Here is an 18,354-nt window from a genome sequence, read left to right as displayed (position 1 = left end):
AAGCTGGAGTGGTCCTGGTCTTAATGCGTGCTGGCATGCACTGAGGAGTCACAAATGGAACTGGCCACCATGCAACCATCAGCAAACATCACTTCTGAGCTTATGATGTAGGGAAGATGATGCAGCTGAAGATGGTTGCAACCAAGACACTGCCCTGAGGAACTCTTGCAGCACTGTCTTGGGGCTGAGATGATTGGCATCTTTAAACAACCATAACCACCTTTCTTTGCGCTAGGTATGATTCCAATCAGTGGAGAGTTTTCCTCCTGGTTCCCATTGCTTTGAATTTTACTAGGGTTCCTTGATGCCACACTTGGTCAAATGCTGCCTTGGTATCAAGGGCCGTCACCCTCATCTTACCTCTGAATTTCTTTTGTTCAAGTTTAGATCAAAGCTGTAATGTTGTCTGGAGCTGAGTGATCCTAGCAGAATCCAGACTGAACATTGGTGAGCAGCTTCCTGATGAATAAGCACTGCTTGATACCACTATCTAAGGCCCCTTCCATCAATTTGCTGATGTTTGAGAATAGGCTGATACCATAGTAATTGGCTGTCTTGGATTTATCCTGCCTTTTTGTGGATGGGACATACCTGAGCAGTTTTTCATATGGTCAGATAGTATTGTAGCTTTACTGGAATGGCTTGGCTAGATGCATGGTTAATACTGGAGGATAGATCTTCAGTGCTACAGTAGGAATTTTGTTGAGTCCCATAGCTTTTGCTGTATCCAGTGTGCTCAGTTATTTCTTGATATCGCATAGCGTGAATCAAATTGGCTGAAAACTGGCATCTATAATGCTGGGGACCTCAGGAGGAGACCAATTTGGATCTTCCACTCATTGCTTCTGGCTGAAGGTTGTAAATGTTCCAGCTTTGTTTCTTGCATTGAGGCACTGGGCTCCATCATCATTGAGGATCGGAATGTTCATGGAGCCTCCTCTTCCAACGAGTTTCTTAATTGTCTAGCATCATTAACAATGTAGCAGGACTACAGAACTTTGATCTAATCCATTGGTCGGGGGATTTCTTTGCTCTGTATCTAGCATATGCTACTTCCACTGTTTAACATGCACTTAGTCCTGTGTTGTAGCTTCACCAGGTTGGGAATCTCATTTTTATGTATGCTGGTATTGTTCCAGGCATGCTCACCTACATGCTTGTTTGAACCATGGTTGGTCCCTTGACTTGATGATGACAGTAGAGTGAGGAATATGCCAGCCATGAGGTTATAGATTGTGCTGCTTATGATGACCCTAGTACCTCTTGAATGCCCAGCTTTGAGCTGCTAGACCTGTTCTAAGTCTGTCTTATTTAGCACGGTGTTAGTGCCACACAACGGATGGTGTCCTCAGTGTGAAGGCAGGACTTCGTCTCCACAAGAACTGTGCTGTGGTCATTCCTATCAATGTTATCATGGATAGATGCACCTACAACAAAGAATAATGAGGATGTAATCAAGTAGGCTATTCTCCTTGTTTTTTTTTCCCCCACCTGCCACAGACCCAGTCTGGCAGCTATGTTTTTCAGGACTCAGGATGCTCACACAGTACTGGTGCTACTGAGCTATTTTTGGTGCTGAATGTTGAAGTCTGTCCATCTGTTTCCCTCCCACCCCCTCCCCAGAATACATCTGTGCCCTTGCCATCTTCAGAGCCTTTTTCATGTGGTGTTCAAACATGGAATAGCACTGATTCATCAGCTGAGGGAGGGTGGTAGGTGATAATTAGTAGGAGGTCTCCTTGCCAATGTTTGACTTGATGCCATGAGAACCCATGCGTTCTGGATTCAATGCTGAACACTCCCAGGGACACACTCATCCTGCCAGTGAGAAACAACACAAGTTTGGGACTTTGACTATAAGGTATGATTTTGTCAGTATGACTATAACAGACTGTTTCTTGGCAAGTCTGAGGGACAGCTCTCCCAATTTTGGCATAAGCCCCCAGGTGTTAGAGGACAATTCATTGGGTCAACTGGGCTGGATGTGTTTAGGTTGATGTGGTCCAACCAGTTTAATTTGTTATAATCCTGGTAGAGACCAATAATCTTTTTAAAAAGAAACAAATCCCCACATCACCAACAGAAAGAAAACTATTGGACAAAATTCCACTTTTTAAAACTTTTACAGTAACAAGCCAATTAAATTCAACATAATTCAAACATTAGCAGGTGAAGGATATTTCAAATAAAAAGGTAAAAATTTATTTAAATAGTTGATTCAACAAAGGTACGCCTCATGTTGTTGCAAACATTCACATTAGTTCCCCCACAAAAGTGACGTGTAATCTCTCAATCTTTCCAACTCGGCCTTTGTTTTTTAGGATCTGTCACTTCCCATTTAATTATTTCAGCCCTTGAGTTGTATTCACTAGCAGGCGTATTCCATCTGAAGTCCCCAGACACGGTTACCACTGATACATCTCGCTAACTCAGCTCATGATGGCAATCCTCAGGGACTCCCTTCTCTGATCCTTATACGTGGTCTGGTGAGCTCTGATAGCAGCAGTGAGCATTGTCAAATCCACAAACCTCATTTTTCCTATGGTCAGTGTTCTGTCCTTTACAACTGCATAACACACATGGTAACACAGTCCCTGTTCTACTCTAGGAAACCTCCTTCAATACCAGGTTCTGCTTGAAGACTGCTGAACTGAAAACTGTTCCATTCAGAGAGAGCCTTGCTTGTCTTCCTTTGCATGAATTCCCAGTGTTCTGAACTGCTAGACAGAAAACACCAGGCTAAAACTTAACCCTGCTGCAAATAGCTTTCTGTTTACCCTTTGCTTCTTAGCTGTTCACTCCATGGCAACTGCAGGTCACATGAGCATTTCTTGGGAACCATTTAACCCACTTTCAAAATGTTCCCCAGTCCACTTTGTTCTTAAAGAGACATTCCACAAAAGAAAATACAGGCTTTCCCAGCACATAGGCAATTTCACTGAGCAACTTAAGAGTCAACCACGCTGCTGTGTGTTGGCAGTCATGTGGATCAGATCAGGTACAAATGTCAGATTTCCTTCCCTTAAGGATATTGGTCTTTTACATCATTGACAACATTTCGAAAATACTTCATTGTATGTAAAGCACGGGACATGCTGAGATCATGAAAGGAGCAATAAATACAAGTTAGGTCTTTTTAAAATAAACCAGTAAATTGAACAATTGAGCTGCTTATTTTTAAAGTAGCCTTTTTCTTTTGACTGGTAATATCTCAAAGCTCTAGTTTGGTTTTTTTTCAGTTGTGGTTAACAGAACAGATTCCTGTCTTCACTCCAACCCAGCCTGAATCAGTTATCTTTGTTCAAAATTATTAAAGAAAATATTTACAGTATAAAAGGATTTTCAAGTGATCCAGAGCCGATAGCAGAGTTGGGAATGTGTGCCATTTAAACTTGAATTTTTTAACATCTTTTTGCACTGACTGTGTACTCCAACCAGTATAATGCAGCAACAGTGTAAGGTTACTGCCCCAAGATTTCACACCAGTTGTTATGCAGTGCACCATCAGTTTGGCAATTCAGTCCTCAGTTGTACTACAGTTTGTGACATAACATGAAACCACTATGTAACTTGAAAGCACACAATGGTGTAACTCTTTTGAGTACAAACCTGTTTCCATCTGTTTCAGATGAAGTTACATTGTTTCATAGTTTGCCATTGTGAGATTTGAACTCTTGATCTTGGGGTTACAAACCCAGTACCATAACCACTTGGCTATTTAGGCCAAGCCTCACACAATGGTGTAGTGGTACTGTCACTGGACTGGTAATCCAGGGGTCCACACTAATGCTCTGGGAACATGGTTTCAAACCCTCCCATGACAGCTGGTGGAATCTAAATTGAATTAATTAATAAAAACACAATTAAAAGATATGGAATTGAAACCTAGTCGCAGTAATGACTATAAAACTACCATCGCTTGCTTGGAAAAACACACCTGGTTTACTACTGTCCTTTATGGAAGGAAATCTGCCATTCTTACCTGGTCTGGCCTACATGTGACTTCAGATCCACAGCAATGTGCTTGACTCTTAACTGCTCACAAGGGCAATTAGGAATGGGCAACAAATGCTGGCCTTGCCAGCAACATGCACATCCCGTGAAAGAGTAAAGAAAACTGAACTGAAATAGGACCATCATCCCACAGAAGCAGTAGCCCTGACAACTTGGAATAAGTTCTGCACATCAGTGAAGATACCCTGGTATGTGTTGGCTCCCTTCCATTCCCAATCTGGCTTAGCAGGGATTCCTGGAAGCTTGTGTGAAGAACAACTTGGAATTGGTATGGTGGGTGGGGAAGGAGAAATAACAATGCTGGCCCAGCTCCTCCATCAAAGGAAAATCATGACTATAACAGTGAGTCAATTAATTCTACCAAATCTGGCCTATTGTATATCTAGCAACACTACCTGTAGGACCTGCTGAATCTCTCCATGTTCAGCACAAATTAGTTATTTCTTAACAGTTTTTTCTCTTTACTTTCTCCCCTCCAAAAGAACTCTTAAGAGTTCGATTTCCACAAGCTAAAAAAGATTTTACAGATATTAATTTGCCCCATGCACTCTGTTCACCTTCATAACAGAAAATAGTGCAGAAGGCTTAAAGGACATGTCAGCTCAAGATTTATGTCTGAAACACCAGTTTGAAAACCATCTGCTGATTGCATTGTATTCCACACTCCAAACATAGAATCTTGTAGCACAGAAGGAGGTAACTAAGCACGTTGTGCCTGTATCTTTTCGAACGAGCTACTCATTTAGTCACATTCCCTTGCTCTTTCTCCAGACCTGTGCAATTTTCACCCCATCAAATATTTATCTATCTCTTTTCTGTAAGTTTATTTTGGAATCTGCTTCCAGTACCCTTTCAGCTAATAGATAACAGGTTATGATCATCATGCTTCATTGACAGAAGGATGTTGAAATTGCTGTGGCCCAAAGATTATGTTTGCACACAACATTTATGATTGTGCCTAATGATTCATCAGTTGAGCAACATTTCTGAAGGCACATGATCCACCTCTTGCACCCTTCAGGACCAGACTTGCGCTTCTGGCCTCATACAACAGAGGTGTCTAGCATAAGCTGGTATTCTTTCTTCTCCTTACATAAAGGAAAGGAAGGAAAATTTATTGATCCTAATCACATCTGCTAGAGAGTTGCTAGAGGCTTCTGCTAGTGTGAATATTTCAAATGCTGTTTGCTCCATTGTTGAATATAGTCAAGGCTGAGATTGATGGATTTTTGGACTCTTAAGGGAATCCAAGGATATGGGGATTGGATGGGAAAGTGGATTTGAGATAGAAGATCACCCATGATCTTATTGAATGGTGAAACAGGCTTGAGAAGCCATATGGCCTACTCCTGCTCCTATTCCTTATTAACTAAGTGAGAGGACAGTCACCGATCCTACCTTTTGGCTAGGATGTGTACTGTAACGAACTAGATGGTACTCTTGAGGGACAAAATAGAAATGGTTTCAAAATTTTAAGCTTATATAATGATAGAAATCAAGAGATGGTGTATCCATATTTCCTTCCTGTAGGACTGTCATTTCATCATTTGTAATATTGCAAGAACAAGAAAAAAAGTAGTCCAGCTCATTTCCATTGCTTTGGTCTTGCAGGAGAAATAACAATCAGACTATTTACGCTCACTATCAATGAGGCGTAGATCGAACAGCAACTCCAGTGTTTATACATGCACAGTTAAATGCAGAAATCAGGAAGTTGCTGTTCAAGTTGTCCCCTCTTCCAGAAGCTTCACTATAAGCAGTATCTTGCTAAATTGCCCAGTATTCACATACATGGAAAGGAGTGAGTTTGTAGTACTTAAAGGATAGATATCCTCTAAACATGCCAGAAAAATTTGAGGCTTGTCCGTTCAAGTGGAAGTGAACTTCTAACAACATGATAAGCCTTAATTACTGCCAAACAACATCTGTGGCACTAAAAAATTACTTTTACCAGTATGGAGTCTCAGTCGTTTGGATTTTAATTTTTGCTGAAGATTTTTTAAAAATGTTTTTTTCTTTCCCTTCTATATTTCTATATTAATCTCATCTTTCTTTCCCGCTTATTCCATGTTCTGTGAAAGATTTGGAATTGAATTAAATATTCTAACTAACACTTCCTGGCTTAGACACTGGGTGAGACATTGGGCTTGAAAGCACTCATTATTTGGACATTCCAAATGCCCTTAGAGCTCCAAAATGGTGTATGTGTGCACGCATGTACATTTTTGGGGAGAATCACGATGGACACCATAGTGTCGGAGACGTTGGTGCAGGCAGTGAATGTCTGCCAGAACTATCCAGAGTTTTAGATCATTATGTCAGTCAGCATGCAGTGCTGATTTATGCCAACAATGCCATTTTGGAACTTTTTGGTCCCACTAACACCATCTCTTTAATCTTGCACACATATTCAGCAGCAAAAAAGAGCTCTGTCCCCAACCCCCACCAGTGCTATTTAAAGGGATCAACAACTACTTACTGATTAGTTGCTGGTTGGTCTCTTCCAGCTGCTGCTATGGCTCAACACAGGTTTGGTGCATTATATAGTGTTTTTCAAGTTGAAAAAAGTCTACAGGGAGTGGAGTGGCAGGTGCTGAATGACCTGCTGACTTCAAGGCTTCTGCACAAACTAGTTACTCCCAGACATGTTTTTTTTCAGTGTGCATCCCCCTTGGAATACTGAGTGACTTGGGGAGTGAACAGAGGTCACACAAAGCAGGGCAAGGTGTTAGAAGGAGGAGGGAAAGGGCTCTCAGCAGGAGATCATATCTGTCTAGAATGTTTGAGGAGCAATTCTAGCCAAATCTAAGCAAATGGAGCAATGTGTGAAACACATGTGCTTCAGTAAAGATGGTGTCACTGAACTTTAATACCTGCAGCAGTTACAAGTGCTGGCATGTATCACATTTCCAGTGCTGTGAAGGTGACTGTGGTGACCAAATTTTAGGTGTCTGGTTCCTTTGAGGCTGGAGATAATTGCAAAATTTTTCAGTTTGCTGTTATAATATGCCTTTAAGGGATAGCAGCACATCATCACTTTAAGGGAAGTGTGTCATATGATCCAACCTCAGTTTCACTTCGGCCTGGAGCAGAGCACAGACACACAGCTCTGATGTCCTCAAGCTTCCTATCCATGACTATCTGTTCACATGTGCCTAGAATTAACAAACGAACCCATTGTGTGTTTGCACAATCCCTTATGAATGATTGGTGCCTTTATATCATTGTAACACATGCCATCCACTGTTGCACATGGGAGGTTATTGAGGCTCCCTAGTCAATGAAAGCTAGCCCCATTTCATTCTCTCTTACCAGAAAGAAGAATGTAGAGCTAGCTTATGGCAATACAATGAATGCAGGCTTTGCCATAGTACAAGATGCCATTGACTGCAAGCACATTGCTTTCCTGCCGTTGCATGTAATCTCAATCAAAAGAGGTTGCATTCCTTCAATGTCCCACTGGTGTGTGACCATAACCAGCGAAACATTCCAGTAAATGTCTGGTGTATTGTCTTGATGTCTTCTTTCTGTGGCAGTCTGCTGTTCCAGTTGCATTTGAGCCACAAAAACTAACCAAAGGGTGGCTAGTAGGTGACAAAGTCTGTCCTATGCTGTACTAATCCAGTGGCTGCAGCACAGCAGGTAGAAGGCTGCTGATGGCTGTGGAGGACGACTTCTAACCACTCTCAGCCTAGTAAGCCTAGCTGTGGACTGCACCATCTAGGCATGGGCCACAGTCTGGGCTAGCTGACTGAGGGGCAACAGCAAGGACACTGGCTGAATTATGTGAGTGGGGAGATCAATGCTGTTTTCCTGAGTGAGGACAGCAGATTGTGCTCCATTGAGACACTGCCACTCCCTAAAGGCTGCACCTCCGCAATCCTAATAATGTTTTGGAGGCCAAATTGCTAGACTGCTGTGATACCCAGTAAGCTCTTTTCACACATTGTAATGCTCAGCCATGACAGCATCTGTCCGAGCTTGCTTTGCAGCAAACTGACCTTGCGTGACTGCAGTGTGAACTTCTACTGCAGCACTGAAACATTGTATGGCTGCTGCTTGTGCTACAATGGAAGCTGCAACACCAGACACTGCATTATGGCCTAGACCATAAGTGTGTGATTGAAGTTGGCCACCAGTTCAGTGCTGGAGAGGATGGATCCAAACCTTGTGCAAAGCCCTGTGTCAAATTGGTGCTAGACTACTTCATGCTGCTTGACATTGGCCACAGGCTTTCTTGCAGGATTCCCAATGCACCAAGCACATTTTGGTCTGCATCCCCATCTGCATTCTTTTGTTGTGTGCTATTCCATTAATGTGCTCATCCTCTGCAGTGCCTATTGCTGCCTGGTCATCTCCTGCTCTCTGTCCACTTTGTCTGCACGTGAGAGGGAAGTATATCAATAATTGTCATGCAGCCTGTTTGAATGGTGTGGCTGTTATGATTGAATAGCTGGCAGTGTGCGTAAGCTGTGATATGTGAGATTAATTATGGAAAAGGATAAAGATAGAGCAGGAGTAAAAGTTCTACATTGGGGAAAGGTAAATTTTATGAAGCTGAGTGGTGATCTGGTGAAAGTGGACTGGTTACTGTTACTTGACGGGAAATCAGTGGCAGACCAGTGGGAGGCATTCAAAAGCCAGATTCTATGGCCACAGTATAGACATGTCCTCACAAAGAAAAAGGGTGGTACTACCAAATCTAGAATCTCCTGGTTATCCAGGAGCATACAGGGTAAGGTAAAGCAGAAAAAAGAAAGCTTATGACAGTCACAGAAACATTAATACATTAGAAAGTCTACAGGAATATAGAAAGTAAATACAGAAATATAGAAGTAAAAAAATGAAGTTAGGAAAGCAAAGATAGGATATGAAAAAGTATTGGCAGGTAAAATCAGGAAAACCCAAAGATGTTTTACCAGTACATTAAGAGGATAACTAAGGGAAGGGTAGGGCCTATCAGGGATGTGCAAGTAACTTATGTGTCGATGCAGGATATGTGGGCAGGGTTCTTAATGAGTACTTTGTTTCTGTCTTTACAAAGGCGAGGGATGATGCAGACATTCTAGTTAATGAGGAGGAATGTAAAATATTAAACACAAGCATAATGAGAAAGGAAGTACTGGAGGGACTGACATCCTTGAAGGTGGATAAATCACCAGGGCTGGTTAGATTGTACCCCAGGCTGTTTAAAAATTGCCACAGGCTGTTTAAAAAAAGCCAAGGAAGGAATAGCAGATGCTTTGAAGATCATTTTTCAATCCTCACTGGATACAGGTGAGGTACCAGAGGACTGAAGATCTGTAAACATTGTACCACTGTTTAAAAGGCGTGTGAGGGATAGGCCAAATAATTATAGGCTGGTCAATCTGACTTCAGAGGTGGGCAAATTATTGGAATCAATTCTGAGAGCCAGGATAAACTGTCACTTAGGCACGGATTAACCAGGGATAGTCAGCATGGTTTTTTAAGGGAAAATTGTGTCTTACTAACCTAATTACATTTTTTGAGGAAGTAACAAGGAGGATTGATGAGGGTAATGCAGTGGATGTGGTCTGCATGGATTTTAGTAAGGCATTTGACAAGGTCCCACATGGCAGACTGGTCAAAAAAATAAAAGTCCATGGAATACAGGGGAAGGTGGCAAGTTGGATCCAAAATTGACTCAGTGACAGGAAACAAAGAGTAATGATTGACAGATCTTTTAGCGAACAGAAAGCAGTTTTCAGTGACATTCCACGGCCTCAGTCTTGGGTCTCTTGCTGTTTGTGACATATATTAATGATTTTGACTTAAATGTGGGAGGTATAATTTGAAAATTTGCAGATAACACAAAGGTAGGCTTATAGTTGATAGTGAAGAGCTGTTGTCTCCAGAATGATATCAATGGTTTGGTTGAGTTGGCAGAAAAGCAGCAAATAGAATTCAAACCCAAAAAGTGTGAGGCAGTACATTTTGGGGAGGGCAAACAAAGCAAGGGAATACTCAATAAACAGGAGGATTTCGAGAGGGGTGGAGAAAGTGAGACACCTTTGAGTGCATGTTCTCAGGTCCCTGAAGGTAGGACAGGTGGATAAGGTGGTAAAGAAAGCATATGCAATGTTTTCCTTTATTGTATGACATATAGAATACAAATGCAGGGATGTAGTGCTGGAACTGTATAAAATGCTGATTAGGCCACAACTGAAGTTTTGCGTACAGTTCTGGTTCCAAATTACAGGAAATACATAATTGCTCTGGAGAGAATACGGAGGAGATTTACAAGAATGTTACCAAGGCTTGAAAATTGCAACTATGAGGAAAGATTAGGTAGGCTGGGGTTGTTTTCCTTAGAACTGAAGAGGTTGAAGGATGACTTGATTGAGGTGTATGAGGTGTACAAAATTATGAGAGGCCTAAATAGGGTAGACAGGAAAGACTTGTTTCTCCCAGCAGAGAGGTCAATTACCAGAGGGCACAGATTTAAGGTGACTGGTAGAAGGATTAGAGGGGACATGAGGAAATGCTTTTTCACTCGGAGGGTGGTGAGTCTCTGCAATTCACTGCCTGGATTGGTGATTGAGGCAGAAACCCTCAACTCATTTAAAAGTTAACTTGATCTTCACCTGAAATTCTGTAACCTGCAAGGCTACAGACCACGTGCGGGAAGGTAGGATTAGAATAGCGGTTAGTTTTTTTCAGCTGTGCAGACACGATGGGCTGTATGGCCTCTTTTTGTACTGTAACTTTTCTATGTTTCACTGTGGGTGTAGAGCTTACAACAGCACCAAGTGTGAGAGTGAGGTGAAGCCTATAGATGTTGGGTTATTGGTGTTGATTGATAGTTTGTCAGTAAGTGTTGCGGGGGTTGGCAGTGTGATGAATTGAGCAGTGGCTGAGATTGGTGGTGCAGTGGAGGGCATATAGCATTTGAAGTTGCATTCACTGACATTGACCACTCAGGCGAGATCATTGAACTGGTTGTAGCACTGCATCTAGATGCTCTCAACTTGACTGCACGACCAGCTGCTCCCACTGCCTTTTGAGTGTGTGTCTGGAGGGTCTATTGGGTCCCTGTGGATGTAGGACGGCACTCCTAATTTCCACTTTTCCCACCAAGGCCTTCAGTGCAGCATCCAAAAATCTCAGAGCCTGCTCTCTCCAATGTTGTGCCGTTCTTCAATGTTTCCCAGGTCAGATTGATTTCCTGCACAACTTCAGCAGTTGCTCCAAGCCACAATGCACCTTCCCTTTGAGAAGTGCATTAAGTTTTAACCAGTTTTATATGGTGCTAACCACTTGTGTTAATGGCCTGCTGCTGATGTGCACAGTGAAACAACAGTGCAGTTAGCAACAATATGCATCGATTGTTTGAGCAGGCAGCACGAAGTTGATGCAATCCCTGCACCCATTTTTGGGGTCTATCCAATTTAGCCCCTGCATATCTCAGAATTCTTCAGCCTGGCTGAGAAGACACGCCACTGTAAAGGGTGCAACACTTTTGTGTCTCGTTATCCTAGGTCACAGTGCAAAAGCCAGCATTCTATTATCGTTTATTCGTCACTGATTGCCAAATCCTGGCCATTTGTCACATGTGAAGAACATTTTCATCCAATGCATTTTGTCAATCTTTGTGTCTTGCTCTTTTAAGGAAATGTTGTTTGCTCATGTTATGCTTTATGGTGGCTATTCAGCTACGTTTACAGACCTTTCCCTCCATCCAATAATTCAAATGATTAATACACTTGAACAGGCATGTTCAGTTTTAGAGGAAATAGCTTTGCACTGAGATTTTTTTGTTTACTTATACAGATGCTGTGCAGTACCATTTAAGCTGAAATCATTTCAATTATTGATTTCTGATTTGATTTTGTATGAAACGTATAGCCCTGCAGTGCAGATCTCTTTGCTGCTTGAATAGTCACGTGCATGCCCTAGAAATATTTATCTTGAGTGTGGCTTTTGTTTTGATCCCTTCAGCCCAGTCACTTAGATATGCAAGTCTTATTGGAGATAGCTTGTCCTTCAGCATTGCCTGCTGCTATTGAGGCAGCAGCAAATTCTGCAGTTTTTACTCTTTCGCACCTCCAGCTTGATCAGAAACTCTTGGACAAACAGGAGATACTGGCATCTCTGAAAATTGCTACATTTGCCCTGAAATCTTGAAGGTTGCAATTAATCTAATTGAGGGAAACTTAAAATATTGTGCAATACAAAGCTAACAGCAATGGAAATAATGTCAAGGAGTAATATATATAGCATTATTGCTGAGCACATTGCTTCATAAAACGATACAATGATCACTTCCCTAAATGTTCTCCTTCTGACACTTGATCCATATGACCCAATTCCAGCAATACTTCCTTTCTTTGGCCTTTAAATATTCTGATATAGAAAGTAATAGTGTGAAGTCTCCCATTATCACTACTTATTTGGTTTTCTGTAATTTTCTTGCTAATTTGTTTTTCTATATTCCTTCCACTATTTGGTGGCCTATATAATACACCCTGTAGTGTACTGGCATCTCTAATGTCTCTTAGCTCTATCTTAACTCTAAACCCGGAGCTCGAGCTCTTCCAGCTAAGTAAATGTCAAAAGTGGAGGCTAAAAACTGTCAATGCTTCCCGATCATGTTGCCCAGGACGTTGGAAATGTCCACAAGTTCCCATATACTGCAGGGTGTGCATTTCTGGGGCCTGAGATGCCCCACTAAACCTCATTTTATTTGGCTGTCACAGACAAAATTTATGGATTCTCTTACTGCCCGTGATCAGTATGTTTTGTATGGAAAGAGATGTGTATTTTCTTACTGTTGGAGTGTGTTCCCCAATTAAATAATTCATAAGCAAACTTTTGTAAGTTTAAAAATAAAGATTGCTTATTCTCTTACTTTTTTTTCCATGTCATGAATAATTTATTGTAAACGTAAAATCAAATTGGCACCAGTACTTTTCCTTGTACTTTCAGTTCAGGTGCAAAAAACTGAACTTTGACATTTATTTAGGGGTATAGAACCAAAAGTCACTGTGCATCAATAATATTGTTTCAGGCTCCATACAGCCAAACAAGTGTTGCTACGACAGTTATGAGGAAATACATATTTTTTGTAAAAAGAAAAACAAATCTAGTTAGGATTTTGCAAATTACTTTCCAGATAACTGTTCATAGAGTTTTGGGACATAGTTACCCATTCGGCCTGGTAGCCTGTCCCTGCCACTGGTACACCTAGGTTGTACTTCTTACGGAATGCTGCAGTTTTAAATGTCCCACGTTTATCGCCTGAACGGTTGGTCAAACGCTGTTCATCACATTTCAGTGGCTGAGATTGTTCGTAAACCAGCCAGACATAGTGGTGAAGACCAGTTCCTTTAGGAGGACCTGAGCCAACATAGACTGAATCTCTCCACTTTTAATGTTATTCCCTTTCATGTTGATCACAATGAAGTGGTGCCATTCCCTAAACTTTGGTGCCTTCCTGCTTGGAGCATCTGGGTCAGTTAGAATCAGAGTGTAAAGTTTGTCTGGATCACATCCAGACCAGTTAATGCTGACCGGACGGTCCTGCACCTGAGTGGGGGTGAGCACCTTGCCTAGCTCATCTATCTCCACCGTACCATAACTAACATTCAGGGGCTGCCCCGGCTTCTCCTCCACTTCATTCAGAGCCAGAGCCCCCGACCACTCGTGCAAATCCACCGGCATCTTACTGCTTACCCTGAATTACATGTGATGTCTCTCCTTTTCTCTGGCATACACTTTCCTCACACACAATGATTAGATAGAGATGAGGTAGTGCACTTTATACTTATTATAGTTAACTTAGTCTCTGGATTACGATCACCAGTCTCTCACGTGGCAGGCCTGGTTTCTTAAATGAAGTTGAGGCTTTAAAGTTGAAGTGTGAGCCTTGTAAGGCAAATGATTCACAATAGGTTGTGGGGTTTCCTATATTCAACTAGCTAGGAGGTTGGTTCATAGGCGAACTTAAGCTGCTTAATGTCTCACAGCTTACTTTAATTCACAGACTGGCTGAACTGATGGTTTTGATGGCTTTGGTGGTTCTGACTGCAAACAACTTCTAGCTGTTGCTTTAAGCAGACAAAGAAAACATGGCTGTCTCACCATGTGACTTTTCACAAGTTCAAAATCTTCCTAAAAAGGGGGTGTTGGTGTTCATGTTGATTCTACAACTTGTATTTAAGTTTCATAGAGTCCAATTTGGATGGGGTAAACCATCAGAATACAATGAAAGGTCGATAGTGTCTATTCAATTCTGTCTACCACAATTCAGTTTCGACCTTCCCTTTTGTCTAGCATGAGGCAAAGAGGAAGGCAGTCTGGAAATTCTAGTGTTTTTGTGTGTTCATCCTTAAGCAAAGACATGTGTGAATTCACCAGTTGGCTGTGAATGGCCATATTTAATTGGGTATTTGCTTGAGACTTGGCACTGTCTGAAGCTCAAATGCCAAAGATCACATGATTTGCAACAGCCATTTTAATAGCTTATTTGTGTCCAGTTTTTAAAAGTATTAACTGAAAGTTCATAGTATGACGTCCCTATACTAGGTGTGACAAGGTTGTTAACTAAATGAAGAGAAATAGACTTAAACAAACCCTCACCAGCTACTCATTAATCAGCTCCTTTTTGTTGAAATCACTTTATAGGAAGATAAACTTAAATAAAATATTTGTCTTATTATCTATGAATCTCAGTTTTTTCAGTGGGATAAAATCTGTTTTATTTTAACTTTATCTCCCAAATCTGATTAATAAACACTGTAATTAGGATAATTATACAAAATATGTAAATGTTTATGTATTTTATCAAATTGGCTACTTTTAGAATTTGTTAATTGTTCCTGTTTAAATTTAATTTAATCAATCAAGGTAATGTCTACCTGTAGACTCACCTCATGTGAGTCCTGTGCAATGACATCCCTATGTTTTTTTGCTCCCTCCTGGTCAGTTCTCAGACTCAGGCCCAGCCTGAGCCTCTGACGACCCTGCCTGCCTCAGCCTCGCTGTCCATCCCACCCGCCTCGGCCTCGGTCCCTTAACCTCAGCACCGACCAAATTAATAATTTTTCTACTGGCACGCTTCCTTCGACTGCTTAGATCCTTCATTCATTTCCTCCACTAGAGAACCTTGCTTGGTTTCTGAGTCCTGCCCTACATAAACCTCAATTTATGCCAGGGATTACTGATCTGCCATCCCTGTCTTTTCCTGTGCTGTGTCCAGTTCCCTATTCCCCCCATGTCTTTGAACTGCACTGGCTTCTTGTTTGTCCAACATACAAATTTCAAATCTTTATTCACAGTTGCAAATCCCACTTGGTTTGCTGCACCTCACCCACTTTAGGCTTGAATCACAGCTTTTAGCCTCCACTTTTGATATTAATTTAGCATTATCAAGGTAACCTTGCAATCATCAATTCTATTCTTAAACTCTCTCCTTTGCTATCTCTCTCCTTATCTTCCAAATCCATAAACTCCTGTCTGCTCCCCAGCCATTGCCTTCTCTTGCTTGTGTGTATTTTCTCTCCTCTTTTCCCTTCCCATATAATTTGCTATAATTAAAGGGGCTATGTACTTGTTGCCCATCTCGTATCAACTCCTCCAGGCATCCAATTTCTACTATCTACAGAACTCGTGAGCCCTATAATCACATTGGGAAGCCTTTGAGATGACTGAAGAAACTGTCAAAATAAACAAAAGTTGTTCAAAAACCACCTCAAAGGACCTTAATCCTTTCAGCTCATAAAGCCGTCAAGATAAGTAAACTCAGCCCCCATGACAGCTGTGTCAACAAACCCCACTTAGCTGAATTCATTATTGGGATTTGGAACTCAGCCCAGCATTTATAATGGGATTCCATTGCACAATTATATAAACAAAGCCTCCAGAGCTGAATGTATTAAACTCTTTAAATTAGTGGCACAGAATGCCAACTCACTACCCACACCCTTATCCCACATCATAAAAAAATGTCCATCTTCATCCCAACATGGATGGAGGCATGAAAATCTAGGCCTAACTCCCTGATCACAATTATTCTTTATAGCTATCTCCCAAGGCTTATCCTATGCTCTCCTACATTCTCTTGCTCAATTATACTCTTGTTCACATCTCCCTGATTCACATCTCCTTTCTCTAACACCATACATTCCTTAAGTCCCCTTCTGATTAGAATTCAAAACCACATCTACAGTCTTCCCTGCCTTATTTCTGCAACAACTTATAGCCTTTCCATTTTCTGCACAGTTCAGTCCTCTGATCCAGTCAAAGGCTTTTCTTAAATGTGAAACAATATCTTCATAATTCTGCACCTTGTAAGGTATACAGCACATGGCAAGGTGCACTGACACATGTCAATATGCAAGACTTTAATGTGAGGTGTTTATTATGGTCAATGTTTAAATCTCCATTTCCTTGTCTCTATCTCCCTAACCAGCCTACAACTTAACTTTGCACTTTCCATAACCCAGCCTCACACCCCACTTCCTCTGATTCTGATCTCTGCTACTTTCCTTCCTTTACCATGGCTTCATCCGCCTAGGCCTCTGCTGTTCCCTCCCTAAATTTCTTTGCATCTCCACTTACCTCTCCTTTTGAGAAGTTCTTTAAAACCCACCTCTTTAATCTTAATATCTCCTTTATCACAACATTTATTTGTATTTTTAGTCATACCTTCATGCAGCACTTGAACATTTTCTACATGAAAGGCACTATAAAAGGGACTGTTAGTCATTTAGTAAACCTACAGTTAACAAACCTTAATTTTTTAAAAGGATATATTTAGTTTTAGTAGTTTACATCATTCCCTAAAGTCCACCCTCTGCAGTACAATCAATTCATGCTGTCATGTGAATTCTGAGTCTCTGCATGCATGAGACCCTATTATAGTGTTTATTACAGTAGTGTCACTGCATTGAAGCAGACTGGAGGCCAAATTTCCCTACTCTTCCACCCGTTGTGACCCCCTCCAGCTACCATGTCCTGAAACCATCATCTTACCGACTCGTTGTTGCCACCACTTTGGATTTAAATTTGTTTAGGAGAATGGAGGGGAAGAAAAGAAATTGCTTAGATGCGAGCACACGCACAATTCATTCTGTGTGGAGCTGACCTGCTGAGAACATCCTATGTAACTGCGTTAGTCCTGGGCATTTAAAATGCAGGAATAAATCTCACCATCAGGTCTTTGCAAAACCATGCCAGTATGCTGAAGATAAAAATAGCCTGATTAATGTATGTTAGTTATACTGTGCGGTGTGTTAACCAGATGCATGTTTTCACAGCTTAGAGATATTCTGGTGAGCTGAGAACAGAGGGAAATGCTAGGCAGGCAACTTTGCAAATAAAGTACATGCACATAAGGAGATATTTTAGTTATTCATCTAGTCGTTTTCATGACATTTGCAAGTAAGGTTTCATTTACTTGCTGTTCTCAGTTATGCAATTCCTGTGGTTATTTTTACAAATACTAATCAGGACTAAAGCATAACAATGCATCATTTTGTAAATTCTTGACAGGTTCAGACACTGTAGCCATGGCTATTATAAAAATGAGGCACACATGCTACCAACTGTTGCATTATTTCCTTATGATTAGCATGATAGATACTTTAAAGCTGCGGTACTCCTAGATCTTTAATAAGAGCACTTTGATTAAGGGCACTTCGTTCAACCTCACTGAAAACATTCAAAATGTTGCTGGTTATTTCTGAATCTGTAAATCTTGCAGTAACCTAGCCCCTGGAAGTGTAGATCAATGTTAATGTAATTAAATGCTGCATTTATTCCAGCATTTATTTACTCCACTTGTTGCCTTCTGTCAAATATAATAGCAGTCAGGACTGCTTGCAGCTACATGTTTTGATGTAGTGTTATATAGTTTGAGGAAAAATGTTCTCTTTTCTCACACCATTCCCCATCTCTTTCCTCTCCCAGGTAGCTAATGGACAGCATAACTTAAATTTGAATCACTTTTGTGTACATGGCACTCGAATTTTAAATAGGCATAAATTAGCTTAAACAATTGGAGCCCAAGGAAAGCACCGAACCCAAACCATACATTCTTCTATAAAAAAAAATTCACTTTCAGCTCAATTAACGATCATTCAGGTACAGAATGTTTAGGAACTCCAATCAGGATACTTATTCCACAAAAATCAATTCAAAGCAACAGAAAATACAGAGCAACTCTTAGTGAGGTATTTTTAAATGCTCAACAATTGCAAATACCTGATGAATGACTTTCTTTCCTGGAAATCTGGTCACAATGTTAAGAAACCCCACAAGTGCAATTGGAGGATACTAACATTTGAGGTCAGGGTGTGACAAGTTTCATAGGTGGAGATT

General features: G+C 41.1%; 1 protein-coding gene and 1 pseudogene across 1 annotated transcript in view; one reads left to right on the top strand and one right to left on the bottom strand.

Moving 5' to 3' along the window:
- Positions 1-18,354, top strand: part of pacsin1b (protein kinase C and casein kinase substrate in neurons 1b) — a 96,071-nt gene that overhangs the window by 24,414 nt on the left and 53,303 nt on the right. The gene's annotated exons all lie outside the window — the stretch shown is intronic.
- LOC121282123 lies at positions 12,872-13,698 on the bottom strand (annotated as a pseudogene).

The sequence above is a fragment of the Carcharodon carcharias genome, chromosome 9 (assembly GCF_017639515.1).
Source record: "Carcharodon carcharias isolate sCarCar2 chromosome 9, sCarCar2.pri, whole genome shotgun sequence".
NCBI lineage: Eukaryota > Metazoa > Chordata > Chondrichthyes > Lamniformes > Lamnidae > Carcharodon > Carcharodon carcharias.
This window is presented reverse-complemented; position numbering and strand designations above follow the sequence as displayed.